Below are 17,381 nucleotides of genomic sequence, written 5' to 3' on the forward strand. Positions count from 1 at the left end.
TGGCAATGCTTTGGTTTTGCCCCCAAGCCCTACGCCTGCAGTTCTGCTATTTTCTTCAGTTTCTAATGCGGTCCAATCAATCTTTTGGTCTCCCACCTCCCATTCTTTTTCCTTGAGTTTCTCATAAATACCGGCAGGCAATAATACTTTCAATATTTTCATAATGTCAGGATAGGTATAATCACCCATGAGTAGCATGTCCTTTAGTTCACGGTGAAAACCTGCTGGATCTTTGTCATGGCTGGGCACTAATTTTTTCATTTCCAATAGTTCTATTTTGGTTATGGGCGTGTACACAAACACGCGTCTAAACGTATTGTCATCATTTCTGACTGGGTGTACTTCGCGTAAAGGATTCTGTCTGTCTATGTGATACGTTTTTCTTTCCACGGTGGGAACTGAAACATGTTCTGGGCATACGAAGACAATGTACTGGTGCCGATATTCTAGAATTTCTTTAATTAAATCAGTACCTGAACCTCTCCATTTATTCATGAGTAATTCTATCAGTATATCAGGTAGGGGACCAGGATCGGAGTGTTGGCTTCTATACAATATAAGGAGGTGTTGTATCATGTATATACCAGCTAAACGCTGTTCGTCTGGGGTAAGATTCAGAAACGTGTGTGCTAGCGCATCATCACTGTATTTTTCAGAACTGTCAGCCCATTGTACTGCTGACCTGGCTAATTCTTGTTCATCCATAGAATCGAGCATATGATACCCCCTTCGGTCTCGGAGTAATTTATCAGCAGCCTGGAATAGGTGTTCAGGGGACCTCGTATTTAACATAGAGGCTTGAAAATTTCTGTTACATTCTGGACGTATCGGACGTATTGGATCATTAAAGTATCTGGTATTGTTAAAAGATCTTCCCCTACCTACATAAGCTATCGTTTCTAATTGTCCCGTGGACATTTCTGATTCTTCCTCCTCCTCTCCCTCTGATTCAGTTTTGTCTGCCTCTAATCTGATTTTATGTATTCGTTCTACTTCTTTGCGGATCTTTCGGCACATAGCTACTATACACTTCTGTTTATCATGTTTCCCTTCTGATATATTCTGACCCCATCTGGTAAGCACTTGCATTTCATCCTGATCTACCTCAGGCCTATCTCTGTTTCTGATCAAGCAGTTTATGAGGAAGCTTAACAGTAGTTTCTGTATATCTACTTTCTGGTATTCCATGGCCTTGTCAATACTTTCAGGGCCTCGCCCTGATTGGACAAAGTGATATATATTGTCCAGATGAGCAACCATTCCTGGTAGTGTCATTAAATATGTGGACGCTCGTCGTATACGTAGTGATGACAGCAGCATTCTGTCATTTTTACCGGGCACTGGATCATATCTACAATCCACAAGATGTTCCTTAAACATATCGGATCTTGCTGTTTGAGGTGTACGTTGGTATGCTAAATCTCTAAAGGACAATTTATTTCCTTGCGGTGGCGTGGAAAAAATCGCTGTCGCACCTCCTGTTGCACCTTCTGAGGTGCTAGGCGCGAAAGGATTTGTTGAGTGTAAGGTAGAGAGTGTCGGTGCAGGAAAGACTGTAGAAACAGATGGAATTGTTAGAACTTGAGTAGGAGTTTGTTGCTGCGGAGGTGAGTGCAGCTGATTTTGGGGCTGAGTGTCGTTAACGGGTGGTGTGCGTAGCTGCACACCATTAGCATATTCGGGGGCTGCATCGTCTAAATAGGAAGAAAGGAAAATGTCTTTTGCGGTCTTGGGATGTATTTTAATCGGGAGTAATGGAGGTGGCAGATCTTCTGGTACCTCCAAAGTGGCCTTAGGCAAACCCTCGGCCAGAAGAGGATACATACCATTCATAAGAGTGTTTCGTTGTCTGTCTACTTGTTCTGATTTTACCCGGGTACCTTCGTCAATTAATATGTTTTCTCGGGCCTTTTCTGAATCTTCCCTACTTTTCTCTTCCTTTCTGAGCGCTTTCTCTGTGCGCCTATGCGATTCTTTACGCCATAGTTCAATGGCATCTTTCTGTGACTGTCTGGCTTTCTTTTTCCATAACGCTTCTTCTATTCTCATGATGCAATCTGCATCCCATGTTCCAGCAGCGGGCCATCTCTGACTCTCTGCCAAATCCTTGGTGTAGTCCACCCATAGATCAAGATATAATACGGCATCTAGGCCATGTTTATGGTACATAAAGTACCCTGGAGTGTCCCTAGGTGGGATGGGAACAGCTTCCTCGAGTATCCCTTTTCTAGTTTTTATCTGTCTTAATTTTGAAAATAACGGCATCTTGAACCTTGTTCTTAATTCTTACTCGGTTTTTGAACACAATAATTACAATAAACACAATAATGAAGATCAAACAATCACTCATACCACGACATTTAAAACATATCAAAACATTTTAGAACGAACAATAATAATTAGAATAAAACTAGTTAACTGCATAATACTAAATATACTGTATGTACTGCTAAACAGTACAGATACACTGCTAAAACAGTGCAGACCAGGTCTGTGTACCCAGACCCGTCTTGACCGGCACAAACTAATGTGCACGTCTAGATGCGTCCTCAGCAACGGTACTCACCGGGAAGCACGGAACGGAAGGCCTCGGAAGTCTGGACTGGACTAGACCAAACTGGACTGGACTCGACTCGTGACTTAGATACTTCGGAACTTCGGAATCTGGTGGGCCTCTGTATACCTCGGATCTTGCTCTCTCAGCTAGGCTCTGGTCGGGATTCTCCGCACTCCTCACCGCCTCGTCTGGGTGTTGATCTCAGCCTCAGTCGCCCCCGTTGGCCTGAGGGAGATACAGGAAATCCTGCGGGTACGCGTAATTGTCCGTCCGGCTGTGGCAGGAGACCGGGTCTGCAACGCACCTCCGGCGCGTGGGGTGTGAGAGGTGTCCCTATTCGGGCGCCAATTTATGTGGTAAATATTTAATTTACCTGTACTATTTTTATGCGGTAAAATACAATACGAATAACTCAGTAAAAATAAGAGGCAGAATCCGTGGTATTCGAGGGTATAATAGGGTATTTATTCCTTACAAAGGAATGATGGTTCGAACCAGGCAATCGAGTTCCGTCACCACGAAGGTTCAGGAAGGGATCAGCAATACATTATAGACAAGTAATAATATATATATGAAATGCATTACAGTAAGACAGATGCAGGAGGCGTAACAGCTGATAATACAGATAAGAATACACATACGTAATGAAAAAGGCGTAATAATAGGCGTGCATAGAGGCGTATACTAAAAACGTCATTATGATGGTGACACAAATGGGTGGATCCATAAGAGAATCCTGCAAAGTCAGCAAAAATACATAGCAGAGATGCGCGCGCAGCCGCATGACGTGTGATTGACGTGTAACTAGAGGGTGAAGGGAACTTGACATTTAGCTCTACATGAGGAGACAGAAGTCTGGGGTGTCAGGACAACCTAGTCCTAAATCATATCTAATATCTTGTGTTTAAAGAACTATATTATCTAGAAGGAAAGGTCTTCTCGGACAAATCCTATTCTATACTGACTGCTAGTGCGTGTACAAGCGTCTAAGTGTCTACATGAGATGCGAGGGGGCATGGGCCTACCATGGTAACGAGAGTCATGAATTACTTGCACGGAGACAGTAAGGCCGGGCCCTTCACTCTGCAGCTAGAGGGATGTTTACCTAAGCTATTTAGACAGGAATGCATTTCTTGAGGAACGGAGCAGATAACTTGAAGGCTGAATACAGTTTTTGGCAGGCAACAGGCCGGGCTAGGCACCGTTAGCCGCGCAGGAAGTAAGACAAAGTTCATGGATACAGATGCAGGTCCAGGCTGGAGCATTTCAGAGGCAGAAGCAAGAAAAAGCTCGATGGCAGAATTCAGGGCCTACCTTGCCAGAGCTGGAAAACATGAAAAGTATACCATATAAAGACGGTGGCAAGGCATACTTAGGAACGGAATATCTGGCCCATTCATGGCAGATATGAAAGAGTACATATTAACGTTGGACACAATTGTATTTGCGTCTTCATAGCTTGAAGTGGAGGGAACATACATGTACTTGTAGCATGTACATGGAGCCGTTGGGGTCCAGATAGGGGACACAATTGACCATAAAAATTCATATTTCCTCAAATGGACGCCCATCTACCCCCAGAAAGGCCACGCAGGCACCCACTGGGCTGCTGGCGGCATCGAACAACGCAGAAACCGCCCAAATTGGTCCCCCAGGCTGCTCAAAAAAGCAGCCCACAGCTGGAACTCGGATACCAGCCCCTCGGACATTGCCCGAGTGTCCACGTTACCATTCCGACGCTGAGTGCATGTACTCAGAACCTGGAGAACGTACTATACTGATCAGAAGGCTAGGATATATGGTGGGTTCAAAGTAGGGGGTGCATTTTATAGCTGAGAGATTACTGCTTCACCAATAGCATAGGGGATATTCTTACTTGTTCTAGGTTTAAGTACAGCGTAGATTTTCATTATAAACTGGCAATATTTTTGCATGAGTGCTAGTTGGCAATAAAATGTTTTCGCTGTTTTCTCGCAGGTTGACTTCAAAAATGCTTTCCACAAATTTTTGAAACGGGGACATATAGTGAACTATTTTACCCCAACAACTTAAAATGCGAAACGCCTGATTTTAATGTGAAACCTCGATGCACAAAACTGCGAACTAGGGAAATCGGAAAGTCTGCGAGAAAAACTTTCCAGCTTTACATACCCTGTTTCAAAGACCACCAATTCTAATCCAAAATGCAACAGTTCAGCCTCCAGGGAGGTTGGGAAGAAACATACACTATGTGCGAGGAGAGGCATGGGAAAAAGAATGAACCAAATGTAATATGCTATTTATTTCAGGTGTTGAGTGTGAGGAGGGGCCTTGGTTCAAGCAAGGTCAGGTGGTACCCGGTGTGGAAAATTTCTTGTCACCCCCGGCTTGACAAAATGGCAAAAATATGTGTTTAAAACACATAGTTTTGCCATTTTGCCACCCCCCTCAGTGATGACACCCGGGGCGGCCCGAACCCACCGCACCCCCCTTCCTATGCCACTGCCTTGATTTAGCAGAGGCAAAGCCTACATTGGACCCTGATGCCCTTCCTTTCCTTCAAGAATAGAAATAAAAAGCATAATACCATCAGTGGGTCTGCACCTATGGTTTATGTGAAAATGTTTGATGTGTAGGAGTAATAAATATATTTAACCTGCACACATGAGGTTAAATCCATTCACTCCTAATAAATATCATTAAAATAGGCCATGTAAGTATAGGACCTGCCGTTATTTTTGCGTACATTGATAGTAATGCAGAGCTAATAAGACAGTGACCAGCGTGACTTCTGAAGTTAGACTAACGCGGAAGCTGAGGTTTGCACTGAAGTAATATTTAAATGACTCTGGCCTTCATTACGTGTGGCGGGGTAAATTGTGATTCCAGTGCAATATTGAAAAATAACTGTGGTTGTAATGTTTATCGCACCTGGAAGTTACCATGTGCCAAATCTATCCAAATTTCACGCAATGCAGCCAGATAACATGCAGCGCTGCGTGAAGGGGAGAGAGCAGGAATGCACCATATTTACCAATATATGGCACATTACTGCTCTCTGCCTGCGCTCGGGCACAATCGGCTGCATAGCGCCAATGCAGGCACCTGTGCGTCTAGGTGCAAGGGTGCGTGCCTTGCAATCAGGATTTTTTTTTTTGCAGAAAGGGACAACTTCCTGCACATAAACAATCCTTAGAGGCATTTTCTTCTTTACTACAAGTGTGCAGCAGAAAGCAGCACACATGGAAAGCTGAAACAACGAGGAGAAAAATATATTATAAAACAAGTCCTGCTCAAGATCCTTGTTATGTGTTATATATCTACAATTGTGCTCACTGCTTAATTTGTAAAAGAATGCGTACTGGTACCCAAAGCTCTGCTGAGAAGCTGCGTCCGGCGATATTAAATGTCAGCGCACCAAATACCAAGGCCACGTAGTCTTAAATCCACCTTGGGCCTCTTTAATCCTCTACCAGACACTCCCTTCCCTTTATCTCACTCTCTTGCAGGTTCCTATTTTCACCCTTGGTGACGTTTTCCCCTCCTTCCTCTTCCTTTCCTCTGTATTTGTTTTTCCATCTCTTGCTCGCAGTCAGTATCTGATGAGGAGAAATAAGTGCCTGTCCCCAAAAATTATTGCTGATGACCCCACCGGCAACCACAGGCTCAAATTAAGCACTGGATGTGCTGAAGATCTGTGGTGGACTGTCGGCTCTGCATTGCTTGGACCTTTTAATTGATTTCTAAACAGCATTGCTAGCCAAGTAAATAGTCCTGATTTGATGTTGTGCGTAACAAATACCTCTACAATATGCGCTGTGTAAGTGTTGAACATTAGCATACTTCCAAACCTTTGCCAAGTTCGTTGCCCACCCCTTTCCCCACTTCCCTGTCAGTCCATACGTGCAGCTAATCACCAATTTCACGGGCATTGTGCCGCCACCCCCTCGGATTTCCATATGAAAGGTTTGGGTGGATATCACATGACCCGCCGCATCTGTCATTCCTTGGAAGAAGATTTGGCAACCGTTCGTCTTTTGAAGTGATCCGCCGCGACAGAAGCCCCTGCGTCGGGCACAGGGCGGTCTGAGGGGTTTCCACGCGAGAAGAACGTGGAACGTTTCCGAAACTTGACGCAGGCGCGCGCCGTCAGTGGCAGAGCGGATGGACGCCTCGCAGGGGAGTGGATCACAGAGGCCGCTCCTGGCTTCGGGAGAGCAGACTGTGGTCTTGTTCCTAAAGCAGGGTGAATGTTATGAAATTAGGATCTACTTGGCTCATCTGACTGACCAAAGCTGTCTGTGGACGATAGTAACTAGACAAGGAGTGGTCCAAGCACAGGAATGTCTTTCAATTCCCCTCTGTTGGTCCCCTCAGCGTGACCAAATGTGCATTTTGGCCTTAACATGCAAGAACTCTCCTTACTTTGAGGGTTTTATTATTTATGTAAATAATTAAAATGTTGACGTAATTTGCATTTGTATAGCTCACAACCTGCTATTAGTGTAGCTTTACAGTGCTGTCGCCTGTTTGGGGTGGTTCTCCACACGTTGTTGAGATTTTACTGTCAGATACTCATTGAAGTGCTTTAACGACTGCTTACGCATCCCTTGGGTCAGCACACACACCTGCTGTCTGGTGGTTAGAGATAGTTGCTGGATATATTAGATGTGTTGGAGATGTGCGTCATTGTCATAATATTATTATGCAGTCACACCTGGCTGGCACTCAGGGAGGTGGCTCCTGTCTCTTGAAAATAAACTAGATTAAAGAAAGAGGATCGGTGTGACTACGACTTGTTTATTACTGTCACATGTAATGTCTTCACAGTGGTTAGCGCTGTCGGGGGTTTGTGTGGTGCCTCATCATGGACAGTGCATTAAGTAATGTTTGGAAAAAGTCTTCCCCAATTGACCATCAGTCCTGCATTACACGCATGATGGGGCAGATTTACAAGCCCCTTGCGCCGACTTTACTCCGCCGTTGCGTCACTTCTGTGACGCAGCGGCATCGTAAACAATGCACCATGATGCAACATATTTACAATGTGACGCATCTAGGGAGATGCGTCACATTGTAAATCCCTGCGCTACATTATACCTGCGTCAGGTATAATGTATGCAGGGTGGGCGTTCCGTCGCAAGGAAGCCTCGTACAAGTGACGCAGTGAAATCTACAAGATATCACTGAGTCACTTTTACGACGCCACTATGTCAAAACCTTGCGCCTGCTTGAAGCAGGCGTAAGGATTTACGTAGCATGTTAGGAATAGGCATTCCTAACCATTGCTGGAGTTGCGTTGTGCTTGCGGCACGACTCCAGAAATGCGCTGCCCTTACGCCGACAAGATGCGTCACGCATCTGTCTATCCTTGCGCCACAGTGCACAGCATTGTAAATGCGGCGCATCCATGGTGGCGCAAGGCTATTTTCCGGTCACACAAATTAACTGGCACATCAATGCTAATATGCAGGGATGCGCTAGTTCTTGTAAATCTGCCCCTGAGTCTGTTTCTTACCATCAGCTGCTTTGACAAGCACTGACCCGGGAATCAGAAACAGCTCCTAATTTCATCATGCATAAGTGCACAAAGGAGCCATACTGTTAGCAGCAAGAACTTAAATGTAACTCCGGTTTTATAGTCCATTCTAGAAATGAAAAAACAAGAAACAAACGTGGGGCGGCAGGGATGTGACAGTAGAATTAAAGATGATGGAAATACAGCAAACCATAAGTGGGTTAAAAACTGCGATACATAATGAAGGGGTTTTCACAGTTACTTAGGGTGAATATTGCTTTCTTATAATGGTTTCACCTCTTTTTTTAACCAAGGGCCTCATTATGATTCTGGTCAGATCGACCGTCCGACCTCTGTCTACCCGAGCCCTTTCTGGCCATCGAGACGAGGGAGCTTCTCCCAGCCATATCCATATTACGATGCGACCGCTATGGCAGAGCACGTCACCAAATGTGTCGCTGCAATTGTGTACAAAACTCACAGAAAACATGTGATATGTACACACATGCATAACATGTGGCCATATGCCTTGTGCACCCTGTACCCCATTGCTGCAGTGTGACAGAATGTGCACAGTCCAGTCAATGGGGGTACATACCGTAGAATCACTTACCTGGATTCCGGCGCCCACAGGATCTTTTTCATTGTGGTTCAGCTTCTGTGGTGTAGGGGGGACCTGGAGGAAAGGATCCACAGTGCAGACAGCTGGAGGGAAGTGGATTGGGGTGAGTATGCACCCAAATCCTTAGTTTCCAATGACTTGAGGCAGCCAGCCCGACCGCCATGGTCGGGTAGTCGGAAACCCACATCGTAATCCGGATGGCAGTCATAGATCCCAGTACAGCTCTACGGATGCTGTTTGTCTCAGTGGTCGGAGAAAAGCTGTCTGAGTTGGAGCTCTTTCAGCGGTCCGTCAGAGTACACAATGCATGCACCGTAATCCGGCAGTCGGACTGACCGCTTCCAAAGTGACTTTCCCTGGTCCGACCACCTCCAACAGGACCTCGAAAGTCAGTCAGACTGCTATCATAAACAGCCCGTTAGAAATTGGGGTCTCTAGTTGGCAGAGGTAAGTACCTTTGACCAAATAGGGACCCTTGCTTTTAGTCAGGGTAAGGGGGAAACACACTCTAGATTACCCCTGCTCACCCCCTTGGAAGCTTGGCACGAGCAGACAGGCTTATCCTCAAGGCAACGTGTAAAGTATTTGTACCAACACTCACAGTAACACAGTGAAACACCACAAATGGACACCACGCAGGTTTAGAAAAATAAAGTTATATTTATCTAACTTTGACTAGAAGAAAACGACAAAAATCCAAGATACACCATTAAAGCTTTTCTTAGAAATGTTCTTTGGAATGTTCTTGTGAATAACACACTTGTAGATTCTGTATTTCTTGTAGTAAGCAAATAAAATATCACCAATCAGTTCTCCTGAGCACCTGCACGCGGCGCTCTTGTGGTTTTGGGACTTTCTCCCACAAGCCTGCTGGATCCACAGTCAGTGATTTCAAAAGTATGCACCCCCCCAAATGTTGGAACAACAGATTCGGAGGTGCAGGCCCCGGTACTGAAGCTCCTCTGATGCGCCAGTACAGGCCGTATGTATCGTTTCACGAAGGGAGACCCTGCCACTTAGGTACAGGCTTACACGGTCCCCGGCAGGCCCGCTAACAAGACCACAGAGCTCAGCACAGCCCTGCCGTCACGTAATGCGCCCACTGCCACACAACAAGCGGCCGCTCCGATATTAGGCGGGGATCACGCTCGCACAGTTCCCTGCAGGCCCACCAACCAGATCAATGCTCAAAAACAGTTCCCGTCGACTCCCAACCCGGCTCAGGCAACACGACAAGTGGCAGTGCTGATCTGCGCGTTGCCTGAGGAGCCGGTCTCTCGCTGCTCTCCGCGCCTTAATTGAGTCTTGGTCGGGAGCCCTCTTCTTGAGGACGCTTCACGGGGGGACCGGGACAGCCTTCCTGGACTCGAGCGCGTCTTCCCCCTCCAGCTTCGGTGCTGACGTACTGCTGGGCGGCTCCCTCTTATGTGGGCATGTCTTGGGGGAATCCGGTTGCTAGGCAACGCCTCGCAGCCGAGGAACACGGCACGGCTTTCCCTTCGCTGACGACTCGGGCCAGCGGCGGTGACGGGACACGCTGTAATTCGATCAGTCCCACTTCAGAAAAACTCCTTGCAATCACAAGCTGGGTGCTGGCTCACGCACTCAGCAGCGTAGAGGCGATCTCACAAATGAAGCTCTTCGCAGTAGTGCGGGGCTTCACGAAGGTTGCACATTGTATCCAGACACACGCATACAGCGTTTGTTTGAGATCTATGGAAACGTTGTTGTCCCTGAGTTTCCACAACAGGAGGCCAGCTCTCCTCAGGCCCTTGGAGATTTCCTTTCAAGTAGGGGACACAGCACACAGCAAAGTCCTCTTCCTTCCTTTGGTAGAACAGCAACTGCAGGTCAGCCCCTGAACACACAGCGAGGACAGTCCTTCTTCTCAGTCTCTTCCACTCTTCTCCTCAGCAAAGGTTTCTTCTTGATTCCAGGATAATCTAAAGTACAGGGGTTTCGTCTCAAATATTTATACCCTTAAAGTCTTTGTTCTCTATGTGTAAGGGGCCCTTGACCCAGTCCAAACCAGTTCTGGGTGTACTCTGCCAGTGCACAACTTCTTCCTTTGTCAGTGTGGGCCAGGGTCTTCAGACGCACCACAGGAGGTGGAGCCAGTCCTTTGTGGAAGGCAGGCAGAGCCCTAATCAGGGACAGGTACTACTCCACCCACCACTCCAAATGCAGATTGGCCTATTCAGCCTAGGATGACTCACCTAGACTCCTGGAGCCACCCCAGCCCCTGTCACTCCAAAGCCAGACAGTCAATCCACAACCAGGCAGAGGCACACAGAAAGGTTGAACAAGAAAATAGGCACCTTCTAAAAGTGCTATTTTCAAACACAGAATTTAAAAACCATCTTTACTAAAAGATGTGTTATTAAATTCTGAGTTCAGGGATACCAGACTCCAATTTTCTATCTCACTCCTATGGGAAGATATGCTGGCAAAATGTTATACAGCATTCCCCATTCTGCCCTGTGGGTAAGATGCCTTTCAACAGTGAAAAATTAAATTGGCAGTATTTCACAATCAGGACATGGTACACACACCAGTACATGTCCTACCTTTCACATACACTGCACCCCGCCCATGGGGGTACCTTGGGCCTTCCATAGGGGTGTCCTAGGTGTGAGGAAAGGGAAGGGTAGGACCTGGCAAGTGGGTGCACTTGCCAAGTCAACATGGCAGTTAGCAACTGCGTGCAGGGCTACTCATGTGGGTGGCACAATCAGTGCTGCAGGCCCACTAGTAGCATTTGATTTACCAGCCCTGGCACATGTAGTGCACTTTACTAGAGACCTACCAGTAAACAAATATGCCAATCAGGGAGAACCCATCACAATTTCAATTTATACAGGGAGCACTTGCACTTTGACACTGATCAGCAGTGGCAAAGTGCCCAAAGCATCTAAGCCAGCAGAAACAAAATCCAGCATAGCATCAAAAACACAGGAGATAGAGGCAAAAAGTCAGGGGAAACTACGCCAAGAATGCCAGGTCTAACAGCCCCCAACTACTTAGTGACTATGTATATAGAAGAATAAACCTTACCACCGGTATGATCCATATCCATTTTGGTTGAATATAGGAGTATTGCAAAATAATGTATATACAAAATACTTTCTTGATATAGCTCATCATCAATAAATAATATTTTAAGAACTATGTCCATCTTGGAGGAACAAATGCCCTGATTATGACCTTCCTCAAGGGGTCAAAGCTCATGCATTGGCAGTAATATTGTGCAGTGACAACTCAAAGAGCAAAGTTGTAACCTGAAAGGACCCATTGAATATGATTATTGGATATAGACTGAAAGACTAGCATGTCGGCCCTTTACACCCTCAATTGGGATTCAATAAATCTAATTTCTTTTTATTTATGGATCTATGGTGAAGAGACTGGTGTTTTAGAACTTAATTGTCTTGAACAATAGTACATCTATCTACTTGTTGGCGGAAGGGCAGGAAGGGGCTACCAACAGGGCCCTCGGGCAAATCTGCCCAGGAGGGTTGGTGCAAGGGGCACATGATATGCCCCCCACAAGTGCATGGTCGTGCGTGCACTGTGGTGCATGCCACACAGTGCACAGGTGAGCATTTGATGCTGTCAGGACAGAGGTATACTGTATAGCATCTCCTATGAGCCGAACAAACCACCGAAGTGAGGCCGCCGCAGCACCGCCCGCTCATGCAGGATTATACTCCGAATCCAGCGGGTACGGCTTTGGTGGTCTTCCTGGGACCACCACGGTGGCGGTCCCAGCCGAAGACCACCAAAGTCATAATAAGGCCCTAAACAATTTCACTTTGGTTTTAAATTTTATTGCAAATTTAAGTTGAATCTAGTATCTATACAAAATTAGATAGTGAATGGATTGGGCATATCCGTGCTTGATTGGAAATAATTATATAATTGTAACTGAACAGAAACAACCAAAGGCACTAAATGTAAGTTCACATGTAATTATAGTGCTGGATTCATGGCCATTTGGGGCTCACTTTTTGTTATATTTATCTATATTCATTGTCCCATCCTCCAATGGTATTTAAGTGGGAACACCCCCTTTTTGTTAGATGTTGTGCATGCAGTTGTCACTTGAGTAAGTGAAAGATTAACTTATAAACTTGTGTTACTTTGTGACATATTTTGGAGGCTAGTGCAGTTGGAGCAAGCGCAAAAGCCACTAATATGTTCTGTGCTGGGTGTACATTGTTTTATGAAATGACATGTTGCTTTATCTGTAATGTAATGTATTGTTTCAGCCATGAATTCACTGGCCAGATTCTCTTTGCACAACACACCTGTTCTTGCTGTGTATGTACCTACTGTTCTTGCTGTATATTTACCTGCTGTTACTGCTGTATATGTAACTGCTGATGGCCCTTCGCCAGAGGAGGATCAGGACCAATCAATGTAACCTAGACGTCGGTCTCCCTAAGTGGCACCTCTCCAAAGAACCGAGAAGCAATTTAGTTGTGCAATTTACACTATGCAAACAAATACAAAGAAAGAAAGAAACGTGACATTGACCACTGCAAGGATGGTAGGTACTTATATGCATGACTGCATCTCTTTTGTCACTTTTCTCTTATGCCGTTGCATATGCAATATTAGACATTGACTACAAGACAGTATGAATACCTTCCAGCAAACACTCGGGACACTAACACACTTCCAACGTTGGCCACTCTGTACTCAAACAATGATATCCCTCACAGGCATTTATTATGCAAGTGTCCTATCTCTCAATACCTTTCACTTCACTGCATCCCAAGACACAGCAACAAACACATTAAAGCAAAATACTGGTCCTCACGCACAACATGTAAATACACAAAACACAGACCGCAACACAGGCACACATTTATCTATCCAACCACTCCTACAGAATAGCTTGCTATTCCACTGCAAGTTCACTTTGGTGCATCACCAGTGATATACAGTTCTATATAGATGCACAAGAACACAATGCAATTGTTGTCAGAGGTATCCCATGATCCAGCAGAAGCGGTGTAAAATTTACAATCATTCACAAAACCCTCAATACACCATAAACCAAATTTCGATCATTTACTATACCAATGAGTTTGGGCCCATTGAAACTCTACAATCACCTACAATATCATGAGGTCCTCTGATAGAACTTGTAAGAGCTAATAGGGACTCAGATAATTTGAGACAGATGCTATTTCCTTCATGAGGACCTGTAATGAAGAAAATGCCTAGCTAACAACAACAGTCAAAATATATATCATGTCAATAAATCACATCAATAAAGACAAACTCTGTATGTTTACAAGGTACCTTTATCTAAATCATCTAATATGAATGGTTAATACACAAAACACATTAGAATTTGTCAGACCTTTGGTATTTCAATAAATACAGGTAAAATCAATAGAAAATACAGATCATGGTAAAATATGTCAAATATCAATAACTGTCGTGAGGAGAGAGATAAAGAAAGAAATACACATTGCAATTTCAGTATGCAATTTGAGATTCATACGAACCTAAGATCCATGACCTAATGCACAAGGTGAAAAAGACTTGAAATAGCCAACCCTACAGCCGAAAAGGTATAGCTTGTGCATCATCACCAGCCGATGAAGTGCAAGGAAATTCAGGATAGTTCAGTTCAGGGAAGAATCAAAGTTCAGACTGACAACATGTCATGCCTAAAATCGCAGGAATAATAACCAGCTCCCTCATTCTTCTTTCTCACGGGGTAGTTATACCTCAAAATGTTCACAATTCCAGCCTCCAAATGTAACTTCTTCACAGTTTTACACGTTTTCATTGCTTAGGATCCATGGTATGATAATTCCCCAACCTAATTCATCCGGAACTTTAAACAAGATTCTTTTGTTTATTCATGAAACGTCATGTCACCTCTGAAATAGGAAGCACATCGAAACTTTTTACATCCACGTGCTCGCTTCCACAATAGCTTGCAACATAGTCGACACAATTATTCATAGGGATGAAGTGCAAGGAAATTCAGGATAGTTCAGTTCAGGGAAGAATCAAAGTTCAGACTGACAACATGTCATGCCTAAAATCGCAGGAATAATAACCAGCTCCCTCATTGTTCTTTCTCACGGGGTAGTTATACCTCAAAATGTTCACAATTCCAGCCTCCAAATGTAACTTCTTCGCAGTTTTACACGTTTTCATTGCTTAGGATGCATGGTATGATAATTCTCCAACCTAATTCATCCAGAACTTTTAACAAGATTCTTTTGTTTATTCATGAAACGTCATGTCACCTCTGAAATAGGAAGCACATCGAAACTTTTCACATCCACGTGCTCGCTTCCACAATAGCTTGCAACATAGTCGACACAATTATTCATAGGGAGAAATACTTTAACCGTAGGAAGGAAACTCTAGTGATAAACATTCACAGCTAAAACAAATAAATCAGCATTTGTGAAATAATGACGAAACATATATACATTATTCTAAGGCCTACTTTAAGAAAGAAAATAATACACTAACAGGTTTTGAAGGCCTAAATGGAAAAAACACAAATCATAATTTTCTTAAGAATAAAACACACCATTATTAATAATGTATGAGAAAATAGGAAAATCACAAGAAACAATATAAGAAAACACAATTTCAATTAAACTTATAAGCATAATCTGAATACAATACTCAGTTCTATATACATGCACAACAACACAATGCAATTGTTGTCGGTGGTATCCCATATAGGATAGCCACAAACACACATGGGCTAAAGCATCTGGAGGACAAGATTGAAGACTGGCAGTATCTTTCCCAGTTCATAGATACCTCACTGATACCACTGTATACCATCTGGACCACCTCTGAAGTTGTCAGCCCACAGAGGTGGATGCTCTAGCAAGCAATATCATTGTGTCTGCATTGAACCTCCTACCAGACAAAGCTGTTGCCTGAGTAAAAGTGATTCTGGAGGAACATTGAACCTGTACAGCCAAGCAAGGCATGGATACGGTTCCATGGCAGTCACTATACAAATTATCTTCAAGACACAGTTCTGTCGTCTCGGTGAGATGATCTCCAACTTGACTAAACCCTGGGATGGGGAACCATCTAACAAAAAGGTACCCATTTTTTTGGTCCTTTGGGGGGGCACAGCCTGTCTTGAAAGATATGAAGGGGGTCATTATCTGTTTAAAGCAAACCTCTCACATAGTAAAGGGAAAAGCACACAAGTATTCTGGAGCCCCAAGAGCAGCACCTACAATGACATTCGCTGAACTCAGCATATCTAAGCCAGGTACATACACCGGTGATGTACTCACCGCTGTGTAGCACCTCTTTGGGAACACAGAGATACACAAGATACTGCTTCACTACATCAGTTGATGGCAGAGGGCTGAAAAGAGTCTGAGAATTTAACCAGACTAAAACAGAAAGTAAACCCATGTGGCTTTTCAAACCTAGTACAGGAAATCCGAAAAGCACAAAGGCCTAGAAAATCCTTCTGAACGATGCTAAGATTGAAGGAGTAGTACTTGCAGCGGAGCTTCAAAACTAAAGATATGAATCTGGAATTGCCGAATTGAAGACTACAATGCCATATGAGGCAGAACTGGATCTGGATCTCGCAGAACTGAAGCGAACTGCAGCAAACGTAAGTGAAGTTTGTAGAATTGGAACATCAACACTGGAGCTTGTGTGGCTGGGTAGTGGGGCAATATACTGCAGTTATGAACATGATGCCTTAAGGGATCATGCTAGAAAAGTGCAGAGATTTTGCAGCACGCAGAAACAAGAAACAACTAACCAGAAGGGGTAAAATAGAAGCCATGTTACTTTGGTAAAATCCCTATGTGTAACATAAAGTGACAGTCATGATAGACTGGTAAGTATGCAGTGTTTCTGGGTGAAAGACCTTCTTCTGTATGGCAACTTCAATCTTGTGGGCCTAGGTATCAGTCACTAATGATTGTACAGTAGTCAGGATTGGATCTGAGGCGCCTCTTCCACCATGCAATTAAGTGAGTAAAAGAGTAAGCTTAATGAAGCTGATGCACTGAAGTATGAGTGTTCTGTGCACAGCACGAGGGGCTTGTACTTTCTACATCCCAAATCATCCACTCTGTTCGTCTTCCACCTTCTTCCCTAATATTTGAAAGGCCAGATCTGGCGGCCTGATTTCTTCTTATTTGGCTGTGAAACATTGGAAGGTTGTATGATGTTATACCGCATGCCTTTACCATGCATGCATTTACCACATAGGGGCCGATTACGATGTCAGTCGCGAAGACTCCGACCGTTAGTCGGAAGCTTTCCGACCACGGTCAGAGGCTTTTGCCACGGTCGGACGCTTTCTGAGCGACACGGTCAGTATGCGGTCCAACCGCCGAATTACGATGTCGCAGTCGATGCGTGTACCGGTCGGTCATTCTGATGTGGTTCCGACCAGCTCTCTGAGTCTTCCGGCCAGTCTGAACCGCACAGTAATCCCCTATGGATGGTGTTTCTGCCGTCGGGATTACGATGTTGGTTTCCCACAGCTTTTCTGTGCCGGCCTGAACGACACAATAAGGCTGTCGGAAAGTGACTTTGGGGTCCCCAAGTACGGCCCCTTTGCCACTGCAGCCTACAGTTGGTGGCCGAGGGGGTACCTAGGGTGCCCCCCTGTAAATCCGTGCACTCTGTGCCTGCCACAGGGTGCAGAGTTTTACACAGACACCCATTTC

This window comes from Triturus cristatus, chromosome 11, assembly GCF_964204655.1.
Source record: "Triturus cristatus chromosome 11, aTriCri1.1, whole genome shotgun sequence".
Taxonomy (NCBI): domain Eukaryota; kingdom Metazoa; phylum Chordata; class Amphibia; order Caudata; family Salamandridae; genus Triturus; species Triturus cristatus.